At 42.5% G+C, this 23,023-nt stretch overlaps 1 protein-coding gene across 1 annotated transcript in view; it reads right to left on the reverse strand.

Annotated features, from left to right (window-relative positions):
- B3gnt2 (UDP-GlcNAc:betaGal beta-1,3-N-acetylglucosaminyltransferase 2) overlaps nt 1-23,023 on the reverse strand; it is a 32,238-nt gene that overhangs the window by 7,199 nt on the left and 2,016 nt on the right. The gene's annotated exons all lie outside the window — the stretch shown is intronic.

Here is a 23,023-nt window from a genome sequence, read left to right on the forward strand (position 1 = left end):
CACAGCGCCGCTTCTGGCCGTTTTCTGTATATGTGGTGCTGGGGAATTGAACCTAGGGCCTCGTGTATCCGAGGCAGGCACTCTTGCCACTAGGCTATATCCCCAGCCCTCTGTGTCCTTTTTTGAGCAGACAGTTACACTGTTTAAAAAGAATGTGAGGAAGAATTACTTGCTCTAAGGCTAGGGAAAATTATGTAAACCCTCCTGGTGAAACCTGGAATTTTTATTGTAACAGAAACAAGAGAAAAATCCCATATTCAAACAATTACTTTAGCTTTTCACCTTGTCCAACAAGGGTGGGACAAGAGAAAATCCCATATTCAAACAAAGAACAACCTTAGCCTGTTACCTCAGGGACAGTTTTCAAACTTCAACACTTCAGTTGACTTTGTTTAACAAAACACCACTTCCTTATTTTGCAACTAAAATGTTTAGAAAGACAATGTGGGAGCAGGAAAAAACATTAGCTAAAATTGGACTGCAAAACACAACTGACAATGTGCTCAAGCTATGTGACTATCCAGATAAAAATATGATGCCACAGACCTGGTTTACTGAGTGACAGAATTGGAGGCACCTTAGAGGTGCAGCCACAGCTGCACATTTGGAGACTACCTGCCCACAGAGGGGAACCACAGCACATGGAGCCTGGTACTGGGTAGGCACCCACCTCAGCAGCCAGCCTATCCGTAGCTGCCAGATCCCTCACACCCTTCATCACCCCACCTGACCCATACATACAGTGTTTCACACCCTAGAGCACCAGTCTTCTCCTTGGGCTGTCATCAACTAGAAAGGACTGACTCCTGCTTCCAATAGTATGAACACATTGGCTTTATTTTACTAAGTGTGTACCAGGAACCAGCAATCCCAGATGCAGCTACTCTAAACATCCCTCTCTGTTTTTGGATGGGGACACTGAGCACTGTGCCCAAGGTCACACAAGTGGTAAGTAGACAGCCATGATTCAAATCCAAGCAATGTGTGAGGTCCAAAGTATGAAGTTTAAACTATAATGCAAGTGAATGCAGCCACACAGGCTTATGATGAAAGGGACTGAGGAAACCCTAGTCTTTTTTCAGTGGTAACCTTTTAATTTTTCAAAAGCTTTAGATTTATACAAAGTTTAAAAAATTAATTACCAAACTATCAAGCGTCAAAACCCAGATATGAACACAAGGAGGAACATTTACTAAATTATTGATCTGGTAAAACGTAGCTTTTCTCTCCTCTCCTATGAGGAAATATGGAAAATGAGAATAGCCAGCAAGCAATGGAGTGAGGATTTGAGCTGTGGCGTCCGGTCCCTGGTTCCTATATCTGTAGTAGAACATGGGGAAAGATTACCAAACCATGAGGACAGACAGTGGCATCTGCAAACTTTCTGACCTGGGGAAGCAGTTTTTCGCCCGTGTCACTTAATTTTTTAACAAAGAGACTTTTTTTTCCATCCCACTCAAATCTATGATCATCAGAGACATAAATTTTCCCATTAGCCTATTGTTCTTTTAATTAGTAGTCACCTTCTACTCTCCAGGGCCTCCCTCCTACCTATCCACAGAAGATGACCAACACTATAGCATTTGGTTAGTTCAACTCCAGCCTAAAGCAAAGGAAGGCCTTCATTGGCTACTCCGGCCACACATTTTCAATTTTCTTCTAGACTCCAAAACACTGAAATAATACTAATATCACATTCATGGACCTGAGCCTGGAAGCCCCCCAAACTGGATGATGGTGCTAAAAGGTTCCCTCTGATCTGAAAGCACTGTTAAGGACTATGGTAAAGTGCTGGCTAGCAGACAGGCAAACTAGCAGCAGCCCATTCTCATGGAATACTGAAGCGGGGAGAAGGCCAGGGGCACACACCCTAGGCAACAGACCTACAGCCTAGGCCAATGTGCCCTGCACTTCCCCCCAAGGACTGGGGCTTTATGATATGGATCTTAAATGTCTCCTTTCCCCACCCCACCCCTCAAGACCCATGAGCTACATTTAGGGTTAATGGACAGCCTGTAGCACTATGGGAGGAGGTGGAACTTTAGGAAGTGAGGTTTTAAGGTAAAAGGTTAGGTTACTGGAGGCATGTCCTTGAAAGGATACCGGAAGGTCACCTCCCCCTACCCTTCCCTCTCTATCCTCAACTCTTTTTGTTTTGTCCCAGTACTGGGAACTTGAACTCTGGCCTGGCCTTTTCTTCTCAAAGCTGGTGTCAACCACTTGAGTCACATCACCACTTCCTTCCTTCCCCTCCATAATAAACTGTGGTACCACAGGAGCAACCACGCCAAGTGAACATGAACTTTCAAAGTCTCTGAAATAGTAAGTCAAAATAAACTTTTCCTCCTTTAAGTTGACTTATCTCAGGCATTTTGTCACAGCAACAAAAATTTAAGGGTACACACAAATTTAAGGGTAAAAGAAAGGCAGAACCCCTCTATCAGAAAGAATGGCATTGCCCCATTTGTAAGGAAATGGAAGGACTTGGAAAAATTATACTAAGTGAAGTGAGCCAGACCCAAAGAAACATGGACTCTATGGTCTCCCTTATAAGGAATAATTAGCACAGGTTTAGGCAAGTCACAGCAGAGGATCACAAGAGCCCAATAGCTATACCCTTATGAACACATAAGATGATGCTGAGTGAAACGAACTCCATGTTACGGAAACGATTGTTATATCACTGTTGTAACTACTGTCAACGTGCTATGTGTAACTGTAGCTTCTATTATTGATGATCCTCTTGTATCCCCTTCCTGTGGTTGTTCCTACACTATCTCTGTATCTTATCTGAGTATATTGGAAACCATGTATACTGGTAAACAGTGGTATATAGGGTAAAAAAAAAAATGCAAACAACTACAAAAGCAATACTTGCAAAACTGTTTGGTGTAAATGAACTGAACAACTCATGGGGGGAAAGGGAAAGGGGGAGGGGGGAGAGGGGAATGAGGGACAAGGTAACAAACAGTACAAGAAATGTATCCAATGCCCAAGGTATGAAACTGTAACCTCTCTGTACATCAGTTTGATAATAAAAATTTTGAAAAAATAAAAGAAAGAAAGAGGGCTGGGGATATAGCCTAGTGGCAAGAGTGTTTGCCTCATATACATGAGGCCCTGGGTTCAATTCCCCAGCACCACATATATAGAAAATGGCCAGAAGTGGCACTGTGGCTCAAGTGGCAGAGTGCTAGCCTTGAGCAAAAAGAAGCCAGGGACAGTGCCCAGGCCCTGAGTCCAAGCCCTAGGGCTGGCCAAAAAACAAAACAAAAAAAACAAAAAAAAGGCGGAACCTTCTTGTAGTCATGAATTGAAAGGACCAAACAACTCCTACTCTACCAGAACAAGGAATCCCAGCTTGTGGTTTGACCGCCAGCAGTGTCTAAGTCAGCAGCCTCCACTTGAAAAGGACCTGCTACCTGCTTAAACATGACCAACTCATGAATATTCAAAGATACAGAAGGACCCTAGGCCTTAGGCCTGATTACAAGAACAGAGAAGCAGTCTCCTTGTGCCCCTTGCTCTAGGAGCCTGTCAGTCCAGAGTGGCTTTTCTAACATCATCACCTACTATGCTATTCCATCCATTGCCTGCTCCTTGCCAGTCCTTCCCAAATTCTGCTCAGCAAACAGAGGCACAAATCATGTGCAGCTAAGTGGTTCTGGGGGAGAGAACATCTCCCCGAAGCATGATGGCAGATGGCAGGTGAGGAGGCAATGAGTGCAGCAGCTCAGTGGGACCAGAAGACCTTGGCTGTCCCTACGGTTCATTCCCAAACAGAAGCAACAGACCAGAGCTGGAGCGAGGGAACCCGAGGACTCCCTATTCCCTCAAGAGAGGCTGGCACTAGGCTGAGAGGTGTCTCCTTCTATTTTTTGGTCTGTAAGTCATAGAATTACATTCTAAGTTTAAGGAACTTGGTGCTTAGTTATTAGGTTTTCCCTTCATGTCCAAAATTAAAAGGGAAATGTACTTCTAATGAATCTGTTCACCCCCATGTCCCCAAGGCAGCATTATAGATCAAAGTATCTGGCAGGACATGTGCTGGTACTCATTGTTACAACTCCCTCAAAGCCCAGGGTGCCTAATTTGTTCAAATTGTATTTGTCTTTTAAAATAAAATTAACCACAGGGATGGAGTTATAGCTCAGTAGTAGATCATTTGCCTCACATACAAGAGGTCTCATTGTTAATACAAAACAAAAGGCAAGACAAAAATGAAATTAGCCACTGCATTTATTCTTCAAATAAATACATATTTTTTTTTAAAAAGGGGGGGACAGAGAAACAAAACAATGACAAAGAGAAGCATTTATTCTTCAAGTAAATACATACAGAATTTTTTTTAAAGGGAGGGGGCAGCCCAGGGGCTGCTTGGCTGCTAGCCCCTCCCATCTCCTTCCGGTCCCAAACCGGAAGAGATACCAAACCAGCCCCACCCTCTCATCTACAAGCACATGTCTCGTAATGGCGCCGGAGACCCCAGAGGCCCAGTCCTTGGGGGGCTGTGGTCTCCGCCCATAGAGGAAGTTCAGTGACATCACTGTGATGGACAGTTCATTAGCCAATCGTTAATACCCAGTTAGTCCCTCCTCTTCCTGACGCCATTAGTGTTATATAAACCCCTCCCTTGAATAAAACCCTATGGAAGCCGGTAGACCATCAGGCAGCTCCCCGGGGGGAGGGGGGGAATAAATAAATAAAAGGGAGGGGGCAGAGAAACAAAATAATGACAGAGAAAGGTCAATGTATCCTGCCTTTAATAAACCAAGTGTTTTAGGTCCTTAGTAGAAAATTTTTAGTGGGGGGGGGGGTTGGGGGGGGGAGGTGTGTATGTGTTTGAACTCAGGGCCAGAGTGTTGTCCTTGGGTGTTTTTACTCAAGGCTAAAACTTTACCACTTGAACCACACCTCTATTTCTAGCTTTTTTTTTTTTTTTTTTTTTTTTGGCCAGTCCTGGGCCTTGGACTCAGGGCCTAAGCACTGTCCCTGGCTTCTTCCCGCTCAAGGCTAGCACTCTGCCACTTGAGCCACAGCGCCGCTTCTGGCAGTTTTCTGTATATGTGGTGCTGGGAATCGAACCTAGGGCCTCGGGTATCCAAGGCAGGCACTCTTGCCACTAGGCTATATCCCCAGCCCCTATTTCTAGCTTTTTGGTAGTTAATTGGCGATAAGATTCTCATGAACTCTCCTACCCAGGCTCACTTTGAACTGAAATTCTCTGATTTCAGCCTCCTGAAAAGGTAGGATTACAGAGTCATGAGACATCAGCTCCCAGATGTAACTGTCTTTGAAAACAAGGCTAGCTTAGCCAGGTGTTGGTAGTTCGTGCCTACAATACTAGTTACTCAGGAAGCTGAGATCTGAAGACTGTGGTTCGAAGCCAGCCTGAACAGGAAAAGTCTCTAAGACTGTTACCTCCAATTAACTCCCAGAAAATTGGAAGTGGTGCCGTGGCTCAAAGTGGTACAGCACCCAGGCCCTGAGTTCAAGCCGCAGGACCAACAGAAACAACAAAAACAAGGCTAGCAGATGCTTGAGGATAGAGATGCCCTTGATCCATCCTCAGTCTGAAAACCAGTCTGGCATCTGCAGCCAGACCAATCAGAGTTCAATTCTAGTTCTACTGGACCTGTGATAAGTCATTTAACGTAACATTCTCTCAGCCTCAGCTTTATCCTTATAAAATGAAAATGATGTAACTGACCAAAACAACTTGCTGTCTACCATGTCATGGATGTTCATTTAATAGTTGTTAAGGGGTTCTAATGTAGCATGTGTTTTTTGTTTTGTTCTTGGCTACCTCTGTACTAAGTTTTCTTCTATTCAGCTACTGCCATATAGTTCATCTCCAAAAGGAAGACTCATGGTCTGACCATTCTAAGCTTCTAAATGGTTTCAGAATGCCTCAAAGAGACATTCTACCTGGGTCCCCCACTTGCAACTGGTCAAGTTCCAGGCATCTGGTTGAAAAACCTAGTATTTCTTTGAATTGCTTCTTCTCCTGGCTCCAAGAGGAGTGAGGTCTTGGGCTCTCTCCTCCATCACATCCCTCACATCCCATCTCTTACCTGTTCACTTCAGCCTGGGCCACTATCCACCTCAATATCATATAATTACTCTCTTCTCTATAACCAGAACTTGAGCTCAGGGCCTCATAACCTCTGCTATCCCCTAAAACATGATCTACTCAAGAAGATAATTGGTCTGAAAACCACGCCCACCTCCTGGGAATGAGGGTATCTGTCCTCTTCTAGTGCAGCTGGCCCACACCCAGTCATCTGCCATCATCAAGGTGATCATTCTGAACCATAACACTTTGCAGTTGGCATTTGAAAGGTACTCAGGATTTAGCGAAGCACAGAGGTGTTGGTCATGTGGTCAAGGTCATGAACACAGTAAGAATTAAATAGAACCAGGTAAATTAGATACGTACAATGGGAAAAAACGTGAAGGATTTTCTAGAGTTAGAGGACAGTTTTAGAAATAGTGAGTCCACATTAGACTTGAGGGAGTGGAATAAGACTTAAAGAGGTGGCTGGATGGACAGGGAGATGCCAGGTATGGGGCTCAGCAGTGTGCTTCCAGGCAACATTCCAGCTCTCCTCTATGGCACACCCAAGCCACCCTCTTCCTCAACCCCAAATTGGAGGGAGGGGGGCAGCTCTACCTCCCTCCTGGCCTTCAGCAACTGTTACCTACAAGACCATGACTGTGAGCATACAAGCAGAGTCCTGATACAGATGTGCAACCTGGCAATAGGGAGTGTCTATTTACCTATCAGGGAACAATCATTTTAGAAAAAGGCTACAAAGCAGTCCTTTCCTGGGAAGTGGAGGTGGTTTAGAAGCCCTTGCTCAGAAGCTATATGTGGTGTGGTAACATTTCCACTCCAACCTCTAGGAACCATGCACAACCAAGTATAGTCTAGCAGGCTCTCAGCGCGCCCTCAAGGGGCTCTGAACACCTCTCTCTGACTCAGTCTTCTGTAGACTTAGCTGGGCTATGGGCTTTTCACTCTGGAAACATAAACCTGTCAGTGATTCAAGCAAGGAAAGTGTAATAATACAATGATATAATATGTGAGTAACTGAGAAGATAAGAGAAAAAATGTATGGAGTGATTTTTCATTTACAGATGAAAAGTACCCACAAAAGGACCAATCTGAAAAGAAGGGTTTCAAAACTTGTTGAAGATGGTGCAGATGGTAGGAAAGTTCCTGATGTCCAAGATGGAGATGGTCCACAATCACCAAGAAAGCAGGAACCCTCTGGGTTACAAAGGGCAGGCAGAAGGAGGTGTCAAGGTGCTACTGGAATTAGGAACTGAAGTGGCCTCACCCTGTATGAGCTAGGCAGACAAGTATACACGTACAGGTGAACAAGAGCAGCTCAGGGGGTGCTTAGGACACAAATTAAGTGGCCAACTCACTAGGTGGTCATCCCATTTGGCTAGAGGTACACACATACACACTGCAGCTGAGGACAGGATGCAGGGAGCTGTAACTGAGCAAATAAGGCAACTGTCTCAAGTTGCCAGTCTCGCCACTGCTGCCAGAGGAAAAAGCAGCAGCCATATGCTGGTGAACGTTATGCCCTGCAGCCACCAAGGAGTGCAGGAAAACTACTGGTTCTCTAGCAATGTACAACCTCACATACACATTCACAGTATAGACACATAGACAACAAGCTCAAAAAGGAAAAACCCTTCCTCTACCAAAAGGAGTAAAAAGCCCTCAGTTTACACGGAGGACAAAGGGTCCAGATCCACTTTCAGAAACAAGGCAACAGCAAATAAAAATTTGGCACATATTTTTGTCTTGTGTCACTTAATGGCACAAGTCATAAAACTCGTTATCGTTAACCCCAAATCATCTCTAATCACAAACATTCTTTAACTATGGAGATAAGGTGAAAGGATATAAAACATGAGTCCTGTACCTTGAATTGGCAGAGAGTCGATAAATACATGACAGTTCTTTAGGTGATGGTAGGGTTTGGGGAAGGACCTAGTCAGGCCTGCACAAGGCAGAATGCAGAATGTGACAACAAGCAGGAAAGGTAAGAGGTGGGGTGGGATCACAGTGTCTGCCGGCAATAACTAACACAGCCAGATCAAGAGCAGATAGGCACTGCAGCCACCCAGAAAGAATAGATTGGAGCTGCCAGCAGGGCCTGGGGGCCTGGGAAGAAGAGTCCTGCTTACAGTTAACCTGACAAAGGTTGCTGCTGGACAGACTGTAGTCTTCTATCACATCTCTATTTAAAAATTGAAAACTGTATCACATAAGAATACAAAGTAAGGGAGAAATGAAGGACTCCCAATTAGATGTCCATGATGATCATAAATAAAGTTGACATTTGTGTTCACTAAAACTTAATTTTGATAAAGCACAGGTTTGGCTTGTTTCCTCTCATCAGATCTCCAACCCACACACTCCTGACAACGTAAGGTCTGCCTTACCAACTGCTAACCAATAGGCATTAGCTAGTTCTAACACTCACTATGATCAAAAGACATGATGAGCAACTATAAGCATATATTTTTTTCATCAACACCTGAATATTTCTTTTGAAAATTACAAGGGAACACAGTTTTTTGAAGTCAGTTGGCATCTAACCAAGATATTCCACCCTTCACTGGCCACCAAAAAGAAAAGGGCAAACGGAATGAAGCTCTCACAGCACATCCAAGGGCGTCGTGAAGTGGTCCACCTTACACCCACTTTACAAGCTTCCTTCCTGATTTTCCTACTCCTTGTGCCCTTTCCCCATTTTATCTCAGGACATTCTCCCCTCATTTAATCTTCACAACAAGCTAAAAAATGTGAAGCAGTTAGGTTGAGGTCAGAGAGCTAATCCCCATAGAGACAGTTTGTGGACTTTGAATGCAACCGAGTCTAGGTTCTTACATGATCCACCAGCAGCAATGCCATTCAAAGAGAACATCAAGGATCCCCAAGTGCAGTTGCGCCTTTTTTTTTTCTTTGCCAGTCGTAGAGCTTAAACTCAGGGCCTGAGAACTGCCCTTGGCTTCTTTTTTGCTCAAGGCTAGCATTCTACCACTTGAGCCACAGCACCACTTCTGGCTTTTTCTATATATGGGGTGCTGAGGAATCAAATCCAGGGCTTCATGCATGCTAGGCTAGGCAAGCACTCTACAGCTAAAAGCTACATGCCCAGCCCCGAAGTTGCACCTTTTAAAAATAATTAAGGAACTGAAATCACTGCATTTGTGGACACCCAGGAAAGTATAAACAATCCAGAGGGATTGACATTATTATTATTATTATTATTAGCCAGTCCTGAGTCTTTGAACTCAGGGCCTGAACACGGTTCCTGGCTTCTTTTTGCTCAAGGCTAGCACTCTACCACTTGAGCCACATTCCCAGCCCAGGATTGGCATCTTAAAATTTAAAAAAAATCAAATTGAGAAAGGAATAATGTGAACAAAATGGTTGACTGGGATCACTCCCTTACCTAAGGGAGGTCTTAGTCCAGTAACACAGGTACCTTCGGTGCCAGGGTAAAATCTCCTGCTAATGTGTTTCACAACTCATGAGTAACTTTTGATTCATTAGTTTTCCATTAAAAAAAATGAGAAATCAGCAAGAACTTAAACTTATCTAGTAACAATCAAGTTCAAGCAAAGCCTTCAGTCAGAGATAGATACACAGAGAGGAAATGAATCTTCCTTTTACTACCCTTCAGCACCACAGCCTGACTGAAATGAACCCCGATGACCTGGCGATCCTGCTCTGAGAGAACAGTCAGCATATGACAGGGAGACAACGAAAGAACCAGCACTAGCCATCCCAGAACCGGTTAGTTCTGGACCATCTCACCTTCTTGTTATTCTAAAAACATACACACACACACACACACACACACACACACACACACACACATATTCCATACAGGGATCACAGCCCATTCATTACCAGAAAGAACAAAAGTTACCCACAGGGCAGAGCCTTAGGAGGAAGGGACATTAGCAAGGAGAAGAACAAGATTGCCACCATTTATCAGCAGTACTGTTAATCCAGCAAAGAAAATTACTTAGTCATTTTCCGCAATTTCAATTGAGCCATCAACATTAAAACAAACAATAACAACAAAGAAGTTCATTCATCCCAGTCTTCATCCCATTATTCCCACTGTGCTTGGGCCTGCTTTTATTAATTCCTTCTGTTGCAGCATCTCACCCACGTTGATCTGAATTAGCATCTGTGGTAACATGTCTGACACTCTAGAACAGTGTGCCTCTCAACAGGCAATAAATCTAATGACAGTGAAGGAAATAGGAAATACCTAAAGGAGAATCTTTCTTCTTTGACCTTTCTGATCAAGTCTTCAAACTGCTTGAAACAATCATTATCGGATAATTTCATACACAGGACCTAAGGTTCCAGGCCCACTTTTAAAGTATTTCTCCCCTAGTGCCTAGATTGTGGTTTATCAGTCCTGGTCACTTGTCTCAGTCAGGGTCATAAACATTTCTCAATTCCCAAGTTTCCCCCAAAATATACAACCCACCATGAGAGCATTACCTGCTACCACCTCAAGGCAGTATGTCACCTAAAAACATCTCTCAGGAAACAGTCATGCACAATTAAATAAACGTATAAACAAACACAGGTCCAAGAGATGGGGAACGGAAGAAGGAGGCAATTAAAAATTAATAAAAATGCTCAAGCATAAATCACTCTACTGGACTTGAAGCAGAATTTCATTATATAAACCAACCTTGTGTAATTGCTTCTGGATATAAGTAGGGCACCAGCCCTAGCTTGGCTATTTTGGTGTCCAGAGATGGGGCTTGGAGGGGGCAGTCAGTGGCTAATTTGGTGGTTCCACTCGAGTCTGTAGGCACATATACAGAAAAGCTGGTGAAATAAACTAAGAAAAAAATACTTTCATGTAGGTATTAAAAAGTGATTAATGTCATTGTACATAGTAAAATGCATCAAAAATTCAATTACCAGTCAAAATTAAAAGCTGACCTTTTTGTTGTTACTGTTTTTTTTGTAGTTGGTTTTTATTTTTTTGCCAGTTCTGGGGCTTGAACTCCAGGCCTGAGCACTGTCCCTGGCTTATTTTTTCTGAAGGCTAGCACTCTACCACTTGAGCCACAGCACTACTTCTAGTGCTGAGGAATTGAACCCAGGGCTTCATGTATGCAAGGCAAGCACTCTACCACTAGGCCATATTCCCAGCTCATAGATTGACTTTTAAAATGACATCATTCTCCACTACTTACTCCCATAGGCTGTAATAACTGACTGTAAACAGAGGTAGAAATTCAAAATTTTAAGATAATCACTTTATTATTAAGCACTTGGAAACAGAAACCACTATGCCATTTTTCCTACCTAAAGAATCAATGAGATTTGGTGACACTTGCACTCAGCAAGTTAAGGCAGAAAGATTTTAAGTCTGAAGGCAGCCTAAGCTTTGTAGCCAAGACTCTCAGAAAGAAAAGGGGGAAAAAAAATCAGCAGCAGCAGAATGAAAAAATTTTATTTCTTTGTTCATTGTTGGTAGTTTAAAAAATATTTCTCTATGTCGTTACTGTGAACACTTTGATTAATGGTCAGTAAACATTGGGGAGGTAGGGGTAAGGGAGGAAAGTAACAATAACCCACAGTCCTAGGCATTTGTTCATAGCAGTGTGCAGAATATAACATTTCCCTGTAAGAAAACATTTTGTGATTTTTAAAAAAAAATAAACTGACAGAAACAAGTTTCGGTAGTACTTTTTTCTTTTTCTTTTTTATTTGTTTTACCAGTCGTGAGGCTTGAACTGGGCCTGGGCACTGTCCTAGAGCCTCTTTGTGCTCAAGGCTGGTGCTCTACCACATGAGTTACAGCACCACTTCTGGCTTTTTCTGAGTAGTATTTTATTGGAGATAAGAGTCTCATGGACTTTTTCTGCCTGGGCTGGCTTTGAACCTCGGTCCTCAGATCTCAGTCTCCTGAGTAGCTAGGATTACAGGTGTGAGCCACCAATGCCTGGCTTACTTTTTTCTTTTAAAAGGTAGTTTTCAAATAAAGGATGGGTTTCCCAATCCTCTCCTGTCACTCTATGTTTAATTTTCAGTTTCTCTGTGGATTTAACTGTACCTCTTGGCTATTGGCAAAATACACTGGTCAAATTCAGTTCTGTCGATTTCTTTTCTTCTTTTTTTTTTTTTTTTGGCCAGTCCTGGGCCTTGGACTCAGGGCCTGAGCACTGTCCCTGGCTTCTTCCCACTCAAGGCTAGCACTCTGCCACTTGAGCCACAGCGCCGCTTCTGGCCATTTTCTGTATATGTGGTGCTGGGGAATCGAACCTAGGGCCTCGTGTATCCGAGGCAGGCACTCTTGCCACTAGGCTATATCCCCAGCCCACCTGTCGATTTCTTGATGGTTTGAAAGTCTAGTGCTTTGGAAGAGATTCCATCACACTCATATTTATGCTTACAAAAAGCTGAGAATTTATCTTTGTAAATGGTTGCCCCATCTTTTCAACAGCTTTTTTTTTTTTGGCCAGTCCTGGCCCTTGGACTCAGGGCCTGAGCACTGTCCCTGGCTTCTTCCAGCTCAAGGCTAGCACTCTGCCACTTGAGTCACAGCACCACTTCTGGCCATTTTCTGTATATGTGGTGCTGGGGAATCGAATCCACGGCTTCAAGTACAGGAGGCAAGCGCTCTTGCCACTAGGCCATATCCCCAGCACTCAACAGCTTTTTATACTGTGAAAACTGAGATGGAAATAATAGAAGCAATGATGCTGCCCTTCTGGAAGTAAGATTTATTTATTTATTTAGCCAGTCTTGGGGTTTGGACTCAGGGCCTGAGCACTGCCCCTGGCTTCTTTTTGCTCACGGCTAGCACTCTACTACTTGAGCCACAGCGCCACTCTTCTGGCTTTTTCTGTTTATGTGGTACTGAGGAATTGAACCCAGAGCTTCATGCATGCAAGGCAAGCACTCTTCTTTCTGCTAAGCCATATTCCCAGCTCAAGTTTTATTTATCTTATTTTTTACTTGGTACTGGTCCTAGGCTTAAACTCAGGGCCTTGGCATGGTCCTTGAGTTTGTTTGTTCAAGGTCTGTTCAAGGTTATCACTTGAGACACAGCTCCACATCCAGCCTTTGGTGGTTAACTGGAAACCAAGCTGGCTTCAAACCTTGATCCTCAGATCTCAGCCTGATGTTATTCATCAGGATTACAGGAATAAGCCACTGGCACCCAGCAGCAAGTTTTATTAATCAGAATAACACTTGGATATGGAAGTGGCTGACAACAAATAAATTCTGATTTATTTCTAATTTCTCATCTATAGATTTAAGTTGTCAACCTGCTAATTTCTACTAGTTAAACTTAATTTTGTATAATACATATATATGTAATGTATTGCTATATATTTATACATATTATATACTGTTTATATGCCATATACTTATTATATATTATATATACACACTTGTATTTCCATTGTATATTGGATTATGTGAAAATATTTGGGAACAACTTAGAAAAATGAAAAAAATTCCTGTGGATGTTTTATGTAGCATCTTTGTACTGATAAGATTTCATTCCCAAATAAATAAAACTCCTAAGCCCCCTGCCAACAAAAGGAAGAGGAGAGGATCTATGTCACCCCAAACAGGTATTCTATAAACAAACCCCAAATAATCTCTGTTCTTCCCAATTCTAGTAAATTATTTTTGGCAATACCTGTCTTCCCCCTTCTGCAAATGTAAATGTTTACATTGTCTCCCTTCCAACATAAAAAATTATAACCTCTTTAAAAATTAGGAAAGCAGAAAAATAAATAAATAAATAAAAATTAGGAAGGCATTGTGTGACCACAGCAACTTGGTACTGCAAAAAACATGTTAGTCATTGCTTTTCTGTAACTTCAATAAATATTTAAATGTATACCAATGACAGTCATTGTGTTTAAGTAGCTCTGTAAACTGTGTGCTGTTACCAAAAAAGTTTCTAGTGACATATTTTCTTAGAGAACATACCATGGGTTATAGTGAAGGGAGTAAGGAGTGTAAGGTACCACAGTCCCATACTCCAGCACTCCTCAACTTACCTACTTGGAGTCTCAGAGACACTCACCCTTCAAAAAGCAAGATATACTTTTCTAGCCTAAGCACCTGGGTTCAAAGCCTCAACACTTTGTTAAAAAAGAAAAACCCAAGAACAACCTGCCAGGGTGTCAAGTGTAGAAAGGTTTGAATAATGTATAAAAGGCATCAAGAGAAAGTTGGCCAAAGGTCTGACACCTTGGAGGAAGCACATGAGACAAGCAATGGTTGTATCAGACCTACTTCTTACAAGACAAGTAACAACACTTCCTGACCACTCACTGAGGTTCACACAGCAGAGGACTCACTGTAGTGGGCCCAGGACTCATCAGGTGCACAGTCTTAGGAAGTTGTCACTAAGGTCTAACTTTAGTGGCTTCTATGATGCTCTCACAGAGTGGAGAGAGGACACAGGAACTGGGAACTCAAATGCCTCCCTCACACCCAGCATAGAGCAGTCAAGTTGGTGTGCCAGCGTAGAGGAGATACAGCCCACCTCATTATCTTTAAATACTCTCACAAGATCTGAACCTAGAGCCTGACATATCATCCCTTGACCTCACTCCTGAGGCCTCCTGGGACCAGAGCCCCTTAAAAAACCACTGCTGCTTTCCCACCATCACCACTCAACCTGAAATGTCCTCTCATTTCTCCCTCCTCCCCAGGACTGAAGGCCTAGTTTCAAATCCTGTCTCTCCCTGGGTGAAGGAAGTGATTCCTCCAGAGCACTGTATCTCCTACAAGCATTCAGAATCCTCACCCACACTGAGGTGGTCTCTTTAAAGAGAATTCTAGTCACCTGAATCCACCCGCCTCAGTAGCAGTGCTTCCAAATGGATTTGCTCCAGGAGAGCTGAATCCCACCCACAACTGCCATAAACAATGCTTTGGAAAGGACCTGCTCCTGGCATCCTAACAACTGTTAGGTGGCACTCCTCACTAAAGGGGCAAACCCTTGGGTGCCACCTCTTCTCTCTAGCATCAAAGACCATCCTCCTAGCAGAAAACAACCTTCCCAGTGACCCCAAGGCACCCCGGAGGTGGGCACAAATAAACCAAATGGTCTCTCTCTCCCTTAGATTCCACCTGATTCCTCTCCTGCCTCTTCTCCCTTTCTCAAACATTGGTTGAATTTCAAGTAGTTATTGGTAGGTAGTTAAGGTCTATTGTTGCTAGTTGCTTTTTAAGAAAAATAAATGAATCACTTGTATTTAAAATACATATCCTCTAGAAGAGTGACATTTTGACCTTTCATCCATATGACTTTTTAAGCAAGGACAGAGGAATCATTCAATCACTCAACCAAGACTTATGGCTACATATTTAAGGAGATGAAATAGTAACACATCCTTCCCTGATCACTTGCTAAGAAAAATGGGTGTTATGTTACCAAAATAAGAGAAACGGTGGTGTTTGCTCAAAATATGGGCAGACTGTGAGCTGGAAAACCAGTGTCTTTTAACAAGAAAATTCAAACCACCTCAGTCAGAACGATGTCAAAGATCGTTGTTATCACATACTGCAGAAATGACAAATATAGAATCATCAGAGACCACAACAATCCATCTTGGAACCTCCAGCTTCTACCCTCTTCCACTGGGCCTTTTTTTTTTTTTTTTAACTGTCCCACTGTCCCTGCAGTATCTACAACTCCCACAGCCTCCAACCCCCACGTTAATGCTGCCAGTACCTTTCTCTCTCTTCTAGATGGTGTCATGAATAGGGTAGGGATGAAAAAAAGCTAAGTCATGCCATCTCCTGAAACCACTGGCATACATCTGACCCTTCACTACACCTCTCTCCACGTCTGCACTTGCCTGAAAATTTCCATTACCAAGAGTTCCCCATCCCCACCCCAAAAGGATCCATCAGAACTTAAGGAACAAAAATTCAAAAGAAAAACATTCAGTTAAAAATAGGAGCATTCATGAGAGATATTTTAAGTTCATTTGAAGAAAGTAATTCCTTACCTGATGAAGAGAGAAGAAAAGCAAAATGGCTGCATCTCATTTGAACAACAAAAGTTTAAAAAGTTCCTCATAAACAAGCTTTAAATTTAGCCACCAACTATTACATGTAAAAATACATCTCACTAGTTTCAAATGTCAAATACAGTTGTGGTCCCTTGGTACCAAAGAGGGATTGGTTCCAGAACCCGAGGATCCTAAAATCTTGGGATTCTCAAGCCAAATAAGGTGGCACAGTATTTACATATAACCTACCAACTATTTACAATACCTAATACAATGTAAATGCTGTGTAAATAGTTATACTGTATGTTTAACTTGTTATTATTTATTGATATACACCCTCCATTGAAGAATTCACAAATGGATGGCCAACTATATTAGAATCGATGTGCTCTTTCAAACCCACTGTGCTCTTTCAACATTAGACAAATATATTTGATTGTGAAAATTACCTAGCTTCCCACTGAACAAGCTAAGGGCCTAACCTAAAGGGTTTGATTTTTTTTTTAAATACAGTTTTGTTACTCCTTTCTCAAGATTAAGAAAGAAAAAAGGAAGAAGCCTCTTGGATGTCAAGTGCTTTTCAAAGAAACTAAACAACTTGGAAAAATCTGAAGCACAGGGGCTTGGGGGTATGGCCTAGTGGCAAGACTGCTTGCCTCAAACACATGAAGCCCTGGGTTCAATTCTCCAGCATCACATATACAGAAAACGGCCAGAAGTGGTGCTGTGGCTAAAGTAGCAGAGTGCTAGCCTTGAGCAAAAAGAAGCCAGGGACAGTGCTCAGGCCCTGAGTCTAAGCCCCAGGACTGGCCAAAAATTAATAAAAAATTAAAAAATCTGGGGGCTGGGGATATGGCCTAGTGGCAAGAGAGCTTGCCTCGTATACATGAGGCCCTGGGTTCGATTCCCCAGCACCACATATACAGAAAACGGCCAGAAGTGGCACTGTGGCTCAAGTGGCAGAGTGCTAGCCTTGAGCAAAAAGAAGCCAGGGACAGTGCTCAGGCCCTGAGTCCAAGGCCCAGGACTGGCAAAAAAAAAAAAAAAATCTGAAGCACAATTCTGAGGTTTATGGCTCCTAAATGCCTTGCTAGAGTGGTAACACCTCTACTATGAATTACTGATATCGGTGGGCTTGTACAATGCACCTGTGAAAGTGGCTGTGCAGGTTTTACATTATTTTGCAAAGGAGGGGGTATGCAAAGCCAATACTCAGGGGGCTGCCATTGTTACCAAAATATCTGATGTCAGCTCTAGAACCAAAACCTCCTTCCATAAGATCTCAATCACTAGTCAGTCACCAGATCCAGGGTCACTCTTACAAGATTCTCGCCCTAGTTATAGCCCTATGGTTCCCCTCAGGTCTTCTGTAGACAAAAATCTCCACTCTTTCTCCCTGAGGCGAAGCTCTCCCTCTCTCTGGTAGCTATGGCAGGTTTCTTTTGTCATGTTCCTTGTCCTGCCTTGATCTTTCCAATCTCCTTTACCTTTAGGGTCTTTCCCATTCCAGCAATCTTCTGACTTCCAAGACACCCAACTCTGCTGGCACCCTATCCCAAGCTCAGGACTACCTCCTAATACTTCTCTCTGGTCCTCTTGGTTCTTGGCAGCTTTGATTATCGGCCTTTTCCATCTCCCAGTAGGCCCTCAGCAGTGCTGGGTCAAGTGATCTTCCCTCACCCCACACCCTTATCCCTGGGACACTCAAACTCCACTAGACTGAGGGGGGGGGGAGAGGAAAGGGAGCCAGTACCTGAACTCACCTCCTCCACACTTTTCTTAACTGCTTTCCTTCCATAAAATGACCATGAGTCATTTTATCTTTCACCTCTTTCTGTACAACACACATGCCTTATCCTGTACCATCCCTCATCTATGGGGCCACAGGTTCCCCTACTCACAAGTCTAATTAGGTGGTCTAAGTCAACAAATCTCAATGCAGTGGTCTAAGTCAACAAATCTTAACACGTTAAACCAAATGGTATCTGTCTAAAACAAACAGAAAAAAAAAAAGAAATTACATGGTCAATTGTAAGGTAAGCTAGTGCTAGGCGGAAACAGCACAGAACTGGAATAAAGAAAAACAAGGCTGTGCTAAGCAGGCTACTGGGGAGAGCAAGGTGGGGTGGGGAGTGAGGCACGTGAGCAAGCACAAAGGCCAGAGACAGGAAAGCAAAGGGGTGGAGGGAGAAGTGGTGGGAAAGAAGGATAAAACACTAGGGGCGGGGCTGGGGATATGGCCTAGTGGCAAGAGAGCTTGCCTCGTATACATGAGGCCCTGGGTTCGATTCCCCAGCTCCACATATACAGAAAACGGCCAAAAGTGGCACTGTGGCTCAAGTGGCAGAGTGCTAGCCTTGAGCAAAAGGAAGCCAGGGACAGTGCTCAGGCCCTGAGTCCAAGGCCCAGGACTGGCCAAAAAAAAAAAAAAAAACACTAGGGGCCTGGTAGGTGACAATGGAACTTTACCTTCATTCTGAGGAGACATGGATCTTTTGCCTTTATTCTGAGGAGAGAAGGAACCAAGGAGGAGGAGTAACTTCCAGTAATTTCCGTTTTTAAAAGATCCCTCCAGGGGCTGGGGATATAGCCTAGTGGCAAGAGTGCCTGCCTCGGATACACGAGGCCCTAGGTTCGATTCCCCAGCACCACATATACAGAAAACGGCCAGAAGCGGTGCTGTGGCTCAAGTGGCAGAGTGCTAGCCTTGAGCGGGAAGAAGCCAGGGACAGTGCTCAGGCCCTGAGTCCAAGGCCCAGGACTGGCCAAAAAAAAAAAAAGATCCCTCCAACTTCTCCCAAAGAAGAAAGAAGGGGAATGGGAAGGGGAAGCCCTGTCAAGGGCCCTGAACAGCCTGGCTCTGTCTGACACCTCTCTAGCTAAGCTCAGCTTCCTCAATGCATCCATGTCTCATCCGACAGGTTACCACACTTGTCCTACAGCAAGAATTTTCAGTAGCTCCCACTACCTCTGAAGTACCAAGTGCAATGCTGTAGCCCATTGCCCTCCTCCAGGCTTGAGCTCTCTGCAATGTCCTCTATTCTCCCTGCTGCAAGCCCTCAGCCACTGTCTCCTTTCTCTGCCCCTTAAGTGTTACTTGTTCATTCTGCAAGGCAAAACCCCAGATACAACAGCTCATCCCTCAGTTCCCAGTTAGTGCTCACCTGCTGCAAGACCCAGAACTTCCTGACCCCTGGCACTACACACAGCAGTGCACAGGACCAGACATGCACTAGATGCTCAATTAGTGCATGCAGGCTAGTACACAAGCTTCCTGTTCACTAGTCACTATCCTGAGGGCTTAATGATGGGGGAGAAGGAACCTAGAATAGGTGTTCTGGCTCAGCTACTGTCATGTGGAGGGATTCTACTGGCGTAGCCACTGGGTGCTCAGGACTCCTGTCAAGATGGACAGCCACAGGAGTGGCCTAGCCTTTGGTGATTCTTGCACTCTCTTCCAGCACTTCCAGCGGGTCTTCACAGTGCCACAGTAGCCTAATGTGTTTTACTAAAATCTACAAATGCAGAGAACAGCACCCAGAGGGACCAAATCAAACTATTAGCAGCAGTTACAGTGCCAAGTAATGGTGGAATTTTCATTTCCTTTAGTTTGAATACTTTCTAAATAAATAACTTATAAGAAGAAAGAAGCCTTTTAGAAAGAATGTCAAAACAGCACCACATCATAAGGAATGAGTCCAAAAATAAAAAATATCCAATACACACTAGGGACATGAGAGGACTATTTAATACATTTACAGAGTAGATTACCAAAATCAAAAATGTTTTAAATAGCTTTTTGGAAGTTAGCAATTAAAACAAATGGCCCTGTGTCCTTACATCTAAAATATTTGTCTCACAAAACATAAAGCCATTCAGTGTTGTTCTGAGCATCTTGGGCTCTTACCTAAATCCCAGGTGCTCTGGAATGAGTGTCAACTGTTCTCACTAGCTCCTGAACACTAGCTGCAGTCACACTGGTGAGCCCCTCTCCCTACATGGGGCATTTCAGTGACTACCGAGAGGAAAAGTACACATTTAACAAAATGCCACCTCAACCAAGTGTTGAATCAACAGATTTGATTCTAACTTTCAAGAAGAGCCCTATGTAACTTTTAAATGAAATAGCTTATTTAAACAGAGAAAATATGGTTGCTTTAGTTAGCATGTTCTTAATGGAATGAAAGAGGGAAGAGGAAAATGCATATTACTTAGGTGTATCCCTCAATCAGAGAGGTCAAGCAATGGGTCTATCTATACTGGCGAAAATAAAATCTGAATCCAGACAGGTCTGTTTCACAAAAGACTACACATTGTGTGATTCTACTTAAATGAAATAGAATAGATCCCCTCCCCACAAAAAAAAAAATCTAACCTGTGGAAATATCACAATGAAATCTCCCACTGTATAACTAATAAAAGCTAATTTTTAACAAACCTATAGAGAGACATCACATCTATCTGCAGTAACAATTTCCTCTGTATGGGGTGGGTAGTGACTAGAGAGGAACTCAGGAATCTTTTGGTGTAACAACAGACTACTTACTTGATCTGGGAGGTAGAAACACATACATGAGTGCACCCTTAAATATCAGTGCCCTTTGCACACACAACTCTATGCTGTATCTCAAGAGGAAAAAACAAAGAACCAAAACCTCAGCCAATGGGTAACACTAAAGCCCACCCAATCACTGAGAGAGCCTGAACCTAACTCTAGAATTGATTACCTTGGATATTCCATTTTTTTAAATATTCTGGGAAGCAATGTATACATATCCTCAACATACTGGAGAGAAGACATCTGAATAATAAACCTGGTTTAAAATGTCACAGAATGAAAAGTACAAAGTATCAGTTTCCCAGCTATTGGGAAATTCCCCACCTTAGCCACATCAGCTTTGAAGAGAGAAGGAAAAAAAAAATTAAACTCTGCTCTAAAAGAACATTTATAGGGGCACAGGAAATAATTTGTGACATATTTCTTTTAAATGTGGAAGGCTCCAATTAACACAAATATTTCAAGATATGTTATACTTTTATCAACAGTGCAAACTCCTAAAAAGTTGGATTTTGTTATAATAATTATGTCATGACAAGAAGACAAAGCTAGTGAGCAAAGGGCATTAAACTCACATACAGAGAATGCAAACACCTCTACCCAGCTTAACAGAAAACTCCATACAAATATCTTTTCCAGCAGTAAAATAAGCAAGGAGGGCCTACTAACAAATTCTTTATCAAATAACAAGCTCCTCTCACGGAGGCTTTGTACAGAGTGAAAGGCCCCATTACCAGTAGATGATGATGAAATCATTACATCAATTCTCTCAAAGCCTTACCCCACACATGCACACACCTCTTATCCAAACAATAATTGCCTCTCCAGAGAGAGGCCTATATATTCAGCCTACAATTTGGAGACAGATTTGGCAAGTACCTCCTAACAGCTAGGGCACCTAAGAGCAAGGAGAATAAGACAGCTAGATCCACACCTGTTGGGGGTGTGCTATCCTCTTTGCAGGGTATTTTCCATTATGCAGCTAAGAAATATGGCTTTTAAATGACCACAGCCACGTCTCATTAGCGTTTTAATCTTCTGTTCAGACCAAGCAATTGATAAACAACGACTTTAGTTCCTACTAAGAATTTACAGAGAAGACCAAATGGCCATTATGAGAAGTTTTATTCTGGTAATTTATGCAACACTATAAGGCATATTAAAATGGACTGCTTTCACAATCAAATATTATCCCAGGAGCAAGATTTCAGTATTTATAAAATAATCCTGTGCATTTAGTAACTTTTACAGTTTGGACAGTCTGATAATTCTACCAGGAAAAAAAAGTCATTAAGCAAGTTCGTTAGAAAGAATAAAAGTAATGATTAATGTCAAGGACAAATCAGTCTCTAAATTACAGTTAAAAAAAAAAAACAGAATTACTAGGAAACATTAAAAGCTTTTTCTTTGAAAAACAAAGGATTTGTCTTTTCTCCTAATCCCTCCATCAGCTGAAAAAGCCCCACACATTTCTGTCCAGAACATCTCTGCTTTATACCATCATGAAAAGTAAAATGATTAATGTTTTTGGATTAAATTATTTAAAATGAGGATATCTTAGGGGAGGGACACAAAGGTGCAATGCCTCAATGCCTCTGATCATATATTTACCAAAATGAGCTCCAGGAGATATAAAACACAGTTTTTGCTTTTCTTTTTATCTTGTTTTCATTTATCTGTCTTTGTAAAGGGATAAGATGGAGGGAGAAAGGGTGAACAAATATAGCAGTGATACTCACTAGACACTATATTGAAAATGAACTATTCAAGTTGTGGGTGGAATAGGAAGGAAAAACTGGAAGAGAGCAGAGGAATAGATGACACTGTCCAAAAAGAAAAGTACTTATTACCTGACTTATGAGACGTAACCCCTCTATACATTACCTTTACAATAATTAAAAGAAAAAATACATATTTAATTTTAAAAAGCAAAGGAAATACACATTTGAACAAACAGTAAAGAGAAAAGTCAACCATGAAATACCAGTTCCACTTTTCTATTTTTAGCATAATTGTAGTTTATTAGATTTAGAGAATCCAAGTGAGGTCTTAAAATAAAATTTAAAAATCTGGTATCTATATGCCCGGCTCTCCTTCTCAAGTTCAGGGAAAAATCAATTCATAGTATTTTTACAATAAGCAAATTATACCTATTTTCCTCAAATGCAATTTCATTCTTTCGATTTTAAAAACCCACTATCAGTAACTGCCAAATTCTGCTGGTTTTGAATCTAGACAAATCTGAAGTTTCCATAGGGTCAGAATTTTGGCAAGGAGTGGCTGATGCCAGGAGAAACTTCCAGATGGATCCCAGCCATGACCACCCTTCATTTAACACTTTTTAACTCCGCTGGGGAAGGGCTAGGAGAATGGCAATCATCCGATTTTGTCCTCAAAAACAATCCA

The sequence above is a fragment of the Perognathus longimembris genome, chromosome 8, assembly GCF_023159225.1.
Source record: "Perognathus longimembris pacificus isolate PPM17 chromosome 8, ASM2315922v1, whole genome shotgun sequence".
In the NCBI taxonomy this organism is placed as follows: domain Eukaryota; kingdom Metazoa; phylum Chordata; class Mammalia; order Rodentia; family Heteromyidae; genus Perognathus; species Perognathus longimembris.